This window comes from Myxine glutinosa, chromosome 5 (assembly GCF_964187855.1).
Source record: "Myxine glutinosa chromosome 5, kmMyxGlut1.1, whole genome shotgun sequence".
Classification (NCBI taxonomy): domain Eukaryota; kingdom Metazoa; phylum Chordata; class Myxini; order Myxiniformes; family Myxinidae; genus Myxine; species Myxine glutinosa.
The window spans coordinates 26,608,593-26,622,134 of record NC_136265.1 but is presented as its reverse complement, the minus strand read 5'-3'; the positions used below and the strand labels follow the sequence as shown (position 1 = coordinate 26,622,134).

The 13,542-nt window shown below is 40.6% G+C and overlaps 1 long non-coding RNA gene across 1 annotated transcript; it reads right to left on the bottom strand.

Moving 5' to 3' along the window:
• Window positions 1–358: 358 nt before the first annotated feature.
• On the bottom strand, window positions 359–12,504 carry LOC137428740 (uncharacterized). Its single transcript, XR_010984724.2, has 3 exons — window positions 12,489–12,504; window positions 8,665–8,727; window positions 359–479 (listed from the first exon to the last, which is right to left on the bottom strand). It is a non-coding gene; the product is annotated as an uncharacterized LOC137428740 (long non-coding RNA).
• Window positions 12,505–13,542: the final 1,038 nt, after the last annotated feature.

Genomic DNA, 13,542 nt, shown 5'->3' with positions numbered 1-13,542 from the left:
TCTCGAGTTCACCTGGAATGGAAAACATACAAACAGAGAAAGAAAAATAAATTATCCACCGGGAACATCCCAGGATGCAAAAACAATTACCAAAAATATTACCAAAATATTACCAAAAATGACGTAAAAAATAGTAAATTTAAAAATATTTAAAAAATTATTATAAAAATTATTAAAAAATAAAAAAAAATTGGTAAAAATATTACCAAAAAAATATTACCAAATTACCAAAATTACCAAAAATTACCAAAACGAGGAAAAAAAGAGTTTAAATAAATAGTATAAATCGAAGAAGAAGAAGAGCGACATTATCCACGTGACGACATCATACCTTGATAAATATCAGCACGGATCTCATACCTTGTCTCCCTCCGCCAGTGTTCCAAAATCATTCAGGCTGTTGGCTGGGTTTCCTCTGGGGGTGCAGGGACCACTCTGGGTGAGGATCATGGCCTACATGATGGAGGCTGGTGGAAGAGCTAGAGCAGAATGGAAGGGAACAAAATGAAAAGTGGGAACATAGAGTGAGAGTGAGGTCAAGGGAAGGGGAACGAAGGGGAAATGGGGATGAAACAGAAAAGGAACAAATCAAGTGACAAATAACAAAGGAGAAGAGGTTTTTTTGTTTGTTTGTTTTTTGTATACTGAATCGAGGCTCGTGAAAGAGCTAACATTTATTTCACAAACAAATCAACCAGACAAACAAAATATACAAAAAGAGGGAGCGGAAGACAAGATGGGGAGAGAAGGGGAAGCACACAACCACAACATTTGAGAGCAGGGAGAAGTGTGGTGCAGGTAGAAGTGCAGGGAGAAGTGAAGGAGAAGTGGAAAAAAATCCACAACAAGAGGGGGGGGGGGGCAATTGCTTTGCAATACACGTCCCCTACCGATATGATATGTTCTAAGTCCAAAAAGGGCACAACTCTGTGAAAGATTGACGAAACGCCCTGAAACTCAAACTTGTTCTGTATCTTACCATAATAAAGCCATGTACCAAGTTTCAGTTGAATATGTTAAAGGGGATGGGGAAAAAAGTCTGGAAACCCACAGGTGGGACAGACGGGTGGACAGGATAGACAGACGGAGAGCAAAACTATAGTCCCCTCTGATGAAACAGGTAGGGGACTAATAACCTGGAAAATGGGTTCATTTGGGGTAGAAGAGATCATGAGTACGAATGGGGGATAACCTGAGGTGGTGGTGAACAGTTGTCTTGAAGCCCTGGAGGGAAGAATGGGAACAGACTGGGGAAGTTGGTTCCACAGATTGGGAAAAGAGAGTGGAGGGGAGCAGTGATCCTGCATTTTGGGCCTACATACATCCGATACCAGACACCACATTGCCAAGATCTCATCGAGTAGACTCGGTGGAGGTGGTGGCGTATTTGGTCGAGTGTCCGCTCCAAGTCTGGAAGATCTTTGGTTCGAACTCCGGCCAAGTCATACCGAAGACTAAAATGGAGCGTGTTGTTTCCTTGCTTGACACTCGACATTTAAAAAGGACAGAGCACGGCCAAACAACCATAGGTTGGCTGCCATTGTGCAGGCCTGATGGACCGAATGGTCTCATCCTGCGTTAGAGTTCCTTCAAATGTAAATATATAAAGTTCACAGATATCGTGACTCACTCCGGAGATAAAGATGAGAACAACACAAAAAAAACACTTGTTCTTGTGTCCTCAGAAGGATGTTTCTGGCATGTTCCATTTCAAATGTGTCAGCATCAAAGCGAGGGGTACTTACCCGAGGGGTAGGAGGTGGAGAAAATGAGGGGAGTAATTTAAATATACTGTACTATGAAATGTGCAATATTACCATTAAAACAATATTAATAATAATAATAATAATAGAACAAAAACATATATTCTGAAAAAAATATATATATATATATAAACAAAACTATATAAATAATAAAACAATATAAATTTAAAAATAAATTAATAAACATAAATAAATAATAATAAATAAAATAAAGAAAAAATAATATTTTGAAAATAAATAAATAAACAAAAATAGAAATTTAAATATAAAAATTAAATATACAAAATATATATATATGTAATAAATAATAAATTAAATAAATAAAAAATAATAAAAAAAATATTATGAAATTAAATAAATCAACAAAAATATAGATATTTAAATAAAAAAATAATTAATAAACAAATATATATATATATATATAATAAATAATAAATAAAATAAATAAAAAATAATAAAAATAATATTTTGAAATTAAATAAATAAACAAAAATATAGATATTTAAATAAAAAAATAATTAATAAACAAAAAAAATATATATAATAAAAAATAAATAAAATAAATTAAAAAGAAAAATAATATTTTGAAATTAAATAAATAAACAAAAATATAGATATTTAAAAAGAAAAATTAATTAATAAACAATATATATATACTGTATATATATATATATATAATAAATAAAATAAATTAAAAGTAATAATAAAAATAATATTCTGGCTACCATTAAAATAAATAAATAATTCATTTTAAATAGTTAAATTCCATTCAAGACAAATATCCAACTCCATTGAATGTTTCCATTGGTCTCAGTAACTCTACCAAAGGTGTCTATCAGTCGAAAAGTTGTACGCTCGAGTCCGTGACAATGGAGCGCAACTCAGTCCACTCCACGGATGGCGGTCCTTTTCTCGAGTCACAGGGTAGGATGGCTTTGCCTGACTCACAAAGTGCTAGCTGCTACTTGTGCAGGTATTGATACATATAGAAATGGCCACTTTGAAACTGAAACTTCCCGTCATGCTATCATCCCTAATCCTATAGGCCTAGTTTTTTTCCCCCTTTTTGGGACCAAATAATTTTTACTTGTTGCAAGTCGAGTTTGTTTTACATCTGGTATTTCCAAACCATTTTTAAAGCGATAAATTGAAAAACGTCACTGGGCATGTTTCGCATGTCCTCCAATCAGCAGGCACAAAAATACAAGGGTCACAAAAGTTGGCACGTGCCAAAAAAAGGAAAAAGTGCCGATTCACGTGGAAAGAGTTGAAAGAAGAAAGTGGCGGGAAAAAAAAAACGTCGCTGGATCAAACTATCAATCAAGATAAATATCAGTCACGGTTGGAAAGTCTCAAAAGGAAGATGTGATCACGCGGGAAGGCGAGGAGGTGGGGATGAGGCGGGTGATGAGAAATTACTCTGCCTTTCGAGATGAAGCATCTAATTGTCCGGTCGACCCTCGGGCTACCCGTAGCAGGAACATTTCTCTCTCCCGGCGGCTGCTCGCCAGGAATCCCAGAGTCCCGCGCCCGAAAAAAGCTCGTTCCCCAAAAGCAGGCCGGACACTCCGCGACTCCGAGAGAAAGGCCCTCGTTGTGCGCGGCCCCCGACTCATGTGAAAGGTCGACATTGTTCGAGTTAATGGCTCGATGACATCAAATGGCGAAGGGTCAGTCTGCTTCGGCAATTCGTTTGGTCATCGAGGGTACGCAGCTGGGGAATGCGCGCCCGTTTTTCGGGGGACACTGTGAGACACGACCGAGCACAGACCATTTTCTGTCTTCGTCGCTCATTCTCACTCGTCGTCTCTGCCCCCGCGAATTGTGGTCCATCGGCATGAAAAGATGTCCTGTGAATCGCATGTTCCTGTTGCTTGGTTCCCGTTGCATGTACGTTTCCGCTGTTTACGTGTCTGCAGGGAACCGTCAATTTGCTCGTCCGCACGATCCGATCCGCATGATAGAGAGGCCCTACTTACCGCCTCGTTATCCGGACATCCTCGTTTCGAGTTGAACATTTCTTGCCAAGAAGATCCTAAAATGGAATTGTGTACAAATCATCATGGAGAGTTGATTCGTGAACATGGATACGAGTTCCCTTTCAACAAACTTCAACACAGGAGACCATTAGGCTCTCTTGCATTATGGTTGCTTGTCCGTTTCCTCTTTATGAGACCGAACCTGTTTATTCTTCCCATCTGAGCACAACTTCACGCAATACTGGGATTCCAGGTGCAAATCCCAGATACTGCGCTGATGCTTCAGTCTTTTCCAGGATTTTAAACTCTGAATAAAACATTTTGGTGCTTGGTCAGGTTTTACTTCGTGATTGCTGACAAAACAAAGATGGCCACGATATTAATTTGTGACAACATGAAGACGTTCACTTATTTTAGAACTTCAATTGTGAAGCCGATTCTCACCCACCATTGAGGCTTGTGGATGGGTTTCTATTGCAGAGTTAATATATTGTTACGTTTGTAGGGGGTAGGCAGTGATTACGTTAGTCCAGGTAGAATTGCATAGGTAGTGTGCTCCGAATGTCGTGTAGCCATCTTGATGTACATAAGTCAGACCGTATGCCGTGGAAGACCGTATCTTCGTTCCCATCACGAGGGGTGGGGTTATGTTAATTAGTTAGGGATTAATGGCAAATCCCCTGTATGTAATGGCCTCTGTTATTTTTTTCCTCTGTTCCTTATGACACCAGCAGCACACACACCTAGCCAGGAAATCGCGCATTAATAACCCTAAATAAAAACCAACCGGAAGCAGGACATTGAGCACTACCGCTGATAACACCGACCTGGTGAGCACACATCAATCAGGCAGGCCGTGGGGCCGCACCCCAAAGAGCAGTGGGGCCACGCCCCGAAGAGCAGTCCGGGATTGATTGGCGCAAAGGCTGCTAAGATGAGATTATCAGATTGGTGGAACAGGCACGGATAACGTCAGAGCCCCAAGTATAAAGGAATGATCTGCCTGACATTTGCTCTCTTGTCTTCTCCTGGCCTTTCCTCACTCTCTTGAGTCCTGGCTTTGTTGGTGAACGGTCGCCAAAAAGCTCTCTGCTTCTGGATTTGATCGTGGGCAGTCGGCATTTTATAGTTGGGCTTCTTGACTTTCCCTTATTTTCTTCTTGGCTTTCCCTTATTTTCTTCTTGGCTTTATCTTGGCTTCACCAAAGTCTCTTGGCTTTCCTTCATTCTCTTGGCCTCTTCTCTTCTTCGTCTTCTCATGGCTGGCTCTGATCTTCTGGCTTTGGCGGAGAACGGTCACGATTTGATATCTCGCTCTGCTTCGGGAGTTCATGGCAAGTGGTTGGAGTTCATGGTGCTCTTGCTCTGGGAGACGTGGGTCTTTGTGTTGGTGAACGAGATAGTGAGGACAAGCATGGCTGGAAGAGCGAGCTGCGCACCAAGGTCGTTCCCGTGCACAGACTTCGCGCCAACGAGCGAATTTTCACGTGCAAGGACGCGTGAACCGGGATGATTCCTGACGAGATTCAAGAGCAGCTCAGAGCCAAGTGCCCACAAATTAACACATTTATTTTCGCACTTATTTTTCCCATCGTTTGTATTTGAGTCTGTGTGGAGGCGCTACAGTTATGAATTTATTTTATCGTGCATTCTTTGTGACCAGCATTTTCTTTAATAAAGCCGGTATTTTTGTACATTTTAATCCTGTGTCGTTTGAGTTAATTTATCCAGGTGCAAAGACGTCGGGTGGAAGCCATCCAGTTAAGTTCGTCATCCTCCTTCCCTCGCGTGTAAAGAATACCGTCATCATTGGATGAACGCCTTGGAGTTAAAGCTCGTTTGGTCATCCGTGTTGCCCTGCGGAGTTCACTACAGGGTAGTCACATGACAACTGGTGTCAGGAGTGGCATTCAAACTCGACGGACACTCGGTATCTGATCCCGAAGACGATGGAAGCGAGCCAGAGATAGAGGGATTAGAGGATAGGATTGGAATTTCCCCTGTCCCAAGCGTTCGAACCCTCTCCCCTGTAATGTTGGGGCCTGTGATGCCGGGAACGGCTGCGATGCCTGACCAGGTCTTGTTGCAAATATTGAATAAAATTGATGGCTTGAAGGGAGAGTTAATAGAAGAAATGAATAACAATAGTGAACGATTGGAAAACCAAATTGAAGAAATGAGAAGGATAATGAGGGGAAGTAATGAACGAATGGATGCCCGAAATAAAGAAATATAAGCTGAAAAGAAAGAAACGAAAACCCTTAGAGAACAAACGAATCAATCAAAGGAAGAAATAAAGAATGAAAATGGGGCACAGGAGCAGCCATGGGCAACATCATTTGAATCAAAACGGGAGAAATTAACATCAAAAATGGAAGAGCTGATACACTCGGGACACAGGATACGGCATGATTGGAAGTAAATGGGGAATGTTTGGAAGTCTCACGGCCATGTTCCATGAAATCGAGGGGGTTTTTTTCCTATTCGGGGCCGTGTTCCGTAAATTCGCGGTTTTTCGGGGGTGCAAAAAAATATTTTCACGAGCCTCTGGCTTGACACATTTATAAAACCCATATTTTACCAGCCACGGATGCATAAAGCAGTTGGACGTATGCAAGAAAAACATATTTTACGAGCCGCAAACATGATGGTGTGGGTTTTTTTTCGTTTCACGGTGCGGTATGGTTAGGCTGGTTAAGGACTTTTAATAAACCGTAAGCTTATTCCTTCAATAAATTGGAAATGGTACCTGGTGTTGTCGTTTTTTAAAAATGTATAAGCATTTTTTATGAAACTGTAATCATGTGCACACATTCGTGGGTTTTGTCTCGTCATTTACAGGACTTTCATCGACCTTCGTGGATTATTGTCGACATTATCGGGATTTGCCTAACCATTCGCAGATTTTGCCTTGTCATTCGTGGTTTGTTCCTCTCTATTCGCGGATTTTCGCGACTCGGGAACCTATCTCCCCTTTTCCATTGAAACAATGCCCCGCCATTCGCGGTTCCGCAATCTGCGGCATTTCCCAGGAACGTATCCCCTGCGAATAGTGGGGTCCGACTGTATATACAGTATATATATATATATATATATATATATATATATATATATATATATATATATATATATATATATATATATATATAAATAAATAAATAAATAAATACATATACATAGACATACATCAGTACAGTACATCTCATACATAAGCAAAGTACTAGGCAAAGTACATCACTGGTATAGCTAAAGGAGCCTCCCAGCTCCTTGGCTGCTTATTTCGTGCTAGGTGATACCTTTCCTAAGCTGCTATGCTCCATCTATCCAAGGCCACTATACGTCCTGTCATGGAGTATCATTGCCATATTTGGGCTGGTGCTCCGGCCTGTCACCTATCTCTTCTTGACACGATCCAGCGACGTGCTGCCATTCTGGTGGGACAGGTGTTGGCATCATCCCTGGAACCTCTCTCACTCCGCCACTCTGTTGCTTCCTTGAGCCTTTTCAACATATATTACCACGGAATGTGCTCTGAGGGTCTATCACAGGTTGTTCCACCTGAGCATACTTTCAGTCACTCTACACGTTTGGCAGTTTCCTCCCATCCATACACTGTATTTGTCCCAAGGAGTAAGACTATGAGGTATTCTTCCAGTTTGTTTTTTTTCCCACACCCATCACTCTGGAACAGTTTACCTGAAAGACTCTCTGCTCACCTTCACTCTTTCGTTCGTCTTTTTTCCCGCCTCTGGAACAAACTCCCTCACTCTCTTCAAGCCCACTCCTCCCCCCAGGTCTTCAAAACAGCTGTTCACCACCATCTCTTATTTTCCCCATCCAAAACCTTGACCTTTTTACCCCCGTTAATAAACCCCAAATCCACCTCCTTCAAATTCCGTTTTCTTTCCTGAAAATCCTTGTAGTGTCCATCTTGTTTGTCCAGTGTACCCCACCCCAGCTCTCTGCTTTCCACAGATCTCCCAATGTCCGTATTCTCTATTGTTGCTGTGCTTCCCTCTCTCTCCCCATCTTGTCTCCAGCTCCCTTTATTATAAGTTTATGTGTTGGCTCTCATGCGAGCCTCGAATTGGTATACAAAAACAAAATAATAATAATAATAAATAAAAATCCTGCTTTCCCCTCTATCCCAACGTACCTCAATTCAAGAAGAATGTCAATAGATTTATCTTTTCTATCTAATACTTTCCTTTGTGTGTCCCCCACCTCGAGTGGCCTGAAAGACTTTGTTGTGGGCGATTTTTTTTTTTTTTTTTAAATAATAATTGACATATATATATATATATATTATATATTTACCCATTATTTCTCTGAAATAGATAAAGACTTCTTTATAACCACCCTGTATATATGGATGGCGCAGGGAAAAAATGGCCGCCCATTATGAATATATGGAACTAGTGAGGTATCCGTGCGATGCATGGGTGGGGACGGCGAAGGCAAACAAACAATGCGGAAACAGTGAATGCTAAACAATGAACCAATAAATTCCACATTCCTGTGCCACCTTCAGTTGAACGTCGGGCATGGACAGCAGGTTCGTGAAGGACTTGCACAAACAAGGTACCATTCTGAATGGTTCTATCCCCAGCCAATGGTGAATCTGCACATGACGAATCTGCATATGATGAATCCGCTAATGTCACGGTTAGAAAGTGGAAACCCTCAAGTCATTTCCTCATTCATATTAAAACTCAATAACTCTATTTTCATTCCAAACAGCATCATTCCAATCATACATTAATATTATAGCAAAATACTGTGTTAAATCACGATTGTATTGAGATATCATCGAACCAGCCCATGGTCGTCATCTGTTCATTTCCAGATTTTGGAGCAGACCCGTATCGAGTCAATTAAAAAATCATATTTTTATTGAGGAACCAATGAAAGCTCCTACCTACCTTACAACATCCACCGGGACCCAAAAACGTTCCACAGAAGGTTTGGCAGGTTTAGCCCCAAAACTGAAGGAGTAGTTTGGGGACGGACAGACAGACAGACACTCCTGTTTTATAATATAGATGACTAGAAAATGCACAATATATTGCAGTAATCAACGTCATAAATGTCACACAATGAAAGATAATCATGCATATAATTATACAACTAAAATGGTTATTGGTTGCACAATGGAATAAACATCAACTCCTATTGTTATATAATGTATATAGAACCGATTATAACAAAATGATGCTACAACATCATGAGTAGGGGGTCTGTGGCAGAGCCGAGCCCTCAGCCAATGACGCTACCCCTCAGCCTTGTGCTGCATACTAAAGAAGAAGATGAGTTGGGGGTTGCAAGATCATGAGCTGGATATCTTTTTCATGTGGACATCTTTGGTTTGGACAAGCTTGCATGTGATTTATATGCAAGCCCCACCCCATGAGCATTATGATCACTAAAACAAACAAAAAACAAGATTTAAACAAATACATATTAAATAATGAGAAATAAATGAATTAATGGAGGGGGACAACTGGAGTGATGATGGCAGACAATTAAAGCAAAGAGGTCAAAGAGGAAGAAATAAAAACTAATGTGATTTACAAGTCGAGAACGTGGGAGGGAAACAGGAGAGTTGGAAGTTCTACCCAAAGGAGCAGATGGTACAGGGGTGGACACAGAGTGGACACAAAGACCATAAAACAACTTGTGATAGATAAATAGACTGGATGCAAGTCCTGAGGGATAAAAGAAAAAGCAATGAATAGATCAATTAACACTTAAATAATAGGGACTAATTCCTTAAAAATATAATTAGAGTGAACACAACCACGTTTTTCACAATGCACCCAAAACACACAATGATGTAGCTCACCTGCCAACCAATCAAAGGTGTGCCATGTATAATATGCAGAATTGCATAATTTTATAAAGAATCGTAAGCCAGGTACATACTTACAACAAAGACATACGATAGTCACACAAGATATTCATGCACACAACAAAGACAACCATCCAGGCAACAAAGATACCCATCCCAGCAACAAAGATAACCATCAATGTAACAAAGATACCCATCCATACAACAAAGGTATCCATGCACACAACAAAGATATCCCTCCACACAGCAAAAATATCCATGCACACAACAAAGATATCCATCTACGCAATAAACTTATTCATCCATGCAACAAAGATATCCATCCACGCAACAAAGATATCCATCCATGCAACAAAGATATCCATCCACGCAATGAAGATATCCATCCACGCAATGAAGATATCCATCCACACAACAAAAATATCCATCCACAAAGCAAAAAAATCCATCCACACAACAAAGATACCCATCCACACAACAAAGATATTCATCCATGCAACAAAGGTATTCATCCATGCAACAAAGATATTCATCCACGCAACAAAGGTATTCATCCACGCAACAAAGGTATTCATCCACGCAACAAAGATATCCATCCACACAACAAAGATATCCATCCACGCAATGAAGATATCCATCCACACAACAAAAAAATCCATCCACACAACAAAGATACCCATCCACACAACAAACGTATTCATCCATGCAAAAAAGATATCCATTCATGCAACAAAGGTATTCATCCACGCAACAAAGGTATTCATCCACACAACAAAGATATCCATCCACACAACAAAGATATCCATCCACACAACAAAGATATCCATCCACACAACAAAGATATCCATCCACACAACAAAGATATCCATCCACACAACAAAGATATCCATCCACGCAATGAAGATATCCATCCACACAACAAAAACAATCCATCCACACAACAAAGATACCCATCCACACAACAAAGGTATTCATCCACACAACAAAGGTATTCATCCACACAACAAAGGTATTCATCCATGCAACAAAGGTATTCATCCACACAACAAAGGTATTCATCCACACAACAAAGATATCCATCCACGCAACAAAGACATCCAAGCAATAAAGATATCCATCCACACAACAAAGATACCCATCCACACAACAAAGGTATTCATCCATGTAACAAAGGTATTCATCCACACAACAAAGATATTCATCCACGTAACAAAGGTAATCATCCATGTAACAAAGGTATTCATCCATGTAACAAAGGTATTCATCCACGCAACAAAGATATTCATCCACGTAACAAAGGTATTCATCCACACAACAAAGATATTCCTCCACACAACAAAGGTATTCATCCACACAACAAAGGTATTCATCTACGCAACAAATATATTCCTCCACGCAACAAAGGTATTCATCCACGCAACAAAGATATTCCTCCACACAACAAAGATATTCCTCCATGCAACAAAGGTATTCATCCATGCAACAAAGATATTCCTCCACACAACAAAGATATTCCTCCATGCAACAAAGGTATTCATCCACACAACAAAGGTATTCCTCCACACAACAAAGATATTCCTCCACACAACAAAAGTATTCATCCACGCAACAAAGATATTCCTCCACACAACAAAGATATTCCTCCACGCAACAAAAGTATTCATCCACACAACAAAGATATTCCTCCACGCAACAAAGGTATTCATCCACGCAACAAAGATATGCCTCCACACAACAAAGATATTCCTCCACGCAACAAAAGTATTCATCCACGCAACAAAAGTATTCATCCACGCAACAAAGATATTCCTCCACGCAACAAAGGTATTCATCCACGCAACAAAGATATTCCTCCACACAACAAAGATATTCCTTCACGCAACAAAGGTATTCATCCACGCAACAAAGATATTCCTCCACACAACAAAGATATTCCTCCACACAACAAAGATATTCCTCCACGCAACAAAGATATTCCTTCACGCAACAAAGATATTCCTTCACGCAACAAAGGTATTCATCCACGCAACAAAGGTATTCATCCACGCAACAAAGGTATTCCTCCACACAACAAAGGTATTCCTCCACACAACAAAGGTATTCATCCACGCAACAAAGATATTCCTCCACGCAACAAAAGTATTCATCCACGCAACAAAAGTATTCATCCACGCAACAAAGATATTCCTCCACGCAACAAAGGTATTCATCCACGCAACAAAGATATTCCTCCACGCAACAAAGATATTCCTCCACACAACAAAGATATTCCTTCACGCAACAAAGGTATTCATCCACGCAACAAAGATATTCCTTCACGCAACAAAGGTATTCATCTACAGTGTAGAGTCCAATAAAGAGGAATAGCTTAGGAGACCATTTTTGTTGATAAAAACGTCAATTTGTTTCTCATTTGTTCTCATGTTATTAAAATTTTCACTAATAATTCCTCCAAACGAGATCATCGTATCGATACGATAGTCTTTTCCTATTGATATGTTGTCAACTCTCCATGCTTTATACAGACTCGCATCTTAAACGTTAATTTTTTTTCCATCACCTTCTCTTCATCTCATTACAAAGGTAAGGAATGAACTTTTTTCTGACATGACGAATGGAAAGACATGGTAAGAATTGGCGTGCCAATTCAGCAGTGACGTCACAAGGAGGTCACTGGGATGTAAACATTTGATCATAGAAGGGTGTTTTTCAACTTTGGACCATAAACACGCAACTCAAAAATCCCTCACCACCTAAAACCTTGCCAACCACCCTTTCCAATACCGACACTCCGTTCTGCCCATATACTCCATTCCTCCCTCCCCCCCCCCAACCCCCAAGCCCGTCACACACCTACACACTTCCACCCAACCACCCGCCCCTCCTCCACCCACCCACCACCATTCCAAATCCTCAATCGTCTCCTTTCTTTCCGAGCCACGCAAGGCAACCTTAGCCTCTCCCTCTGTGTCCGCATGTCCAGCCCCCGCAGAGGGGTGTAGACGTGCCCGAGGCGAGCCGGGCCTGCTAGGGGCGGCCAAGCTTTTCCGCTATGAAAGACCGGCCTTTTCAGAGATCGGCGTGGCCTGGGCAGCGAGCCGAGCGCCATTTCCACGGCTTCATTACACGGAACCCAGAGCACACGGCATGCGGCGGGCACAGTCGCAAACCTGAATCGAAACAAGACTGGTCAGAATCTTCTGGCTTTGCTACCTGAAACGTTATCAAATGTGCATAATATAATAAGAACAAATTTACATGTTTTATAGCACGCACACTCATGGCAACTTGACACTAAAAGGTCCGCACACATCATTAAAAACTAGAACAATGCGACTGTCGCCAATATGCCTCCGCATAGTCCCACAACGGGTAGATGCCATCACTCTGCATATGTAATTGTGTATGGGTAGGGGATCACGTTTGTGAAGTTTCGTGTTGATCGGATAAGATTCGTTTTTCTATCCAAGATGGCTGCCAAACCGCGTGACCTATGAAATCCTCATTTTCAAACTATATGCAACAATGCTGTTCGATGATATTTGTAAAATTTTGCATCGATAGGTTGAGCGGTTTCAGAGATATAATTAATTAATATTTTTCTTCAATCCAATATGGCTGCCAAACCATGTGACCTATGATATCATATATTTAATGTTTAGATACAAATGGGTCATAGATCATGTGCATGGAATTTCAGATTTTTAGGATAAGGAATTCGATTAAAGCATTTTTGGCTGGTATACCACTTCCCCTAGACGTCATCATTATCATGCTTTTGTTCACCATTGGGAGTACTTGACAATGTGCCAAGTTTCAAACTTTTCCATTCAGCGGTTTCCGAGAAAGAATTTTTTAATTATTTGCCTTTAATCCAAGATGGCTGCCATACCACGTGACATATGAAGTCACAATTATCATAAACACATTCTGCATGGGTGTCACTCCTACC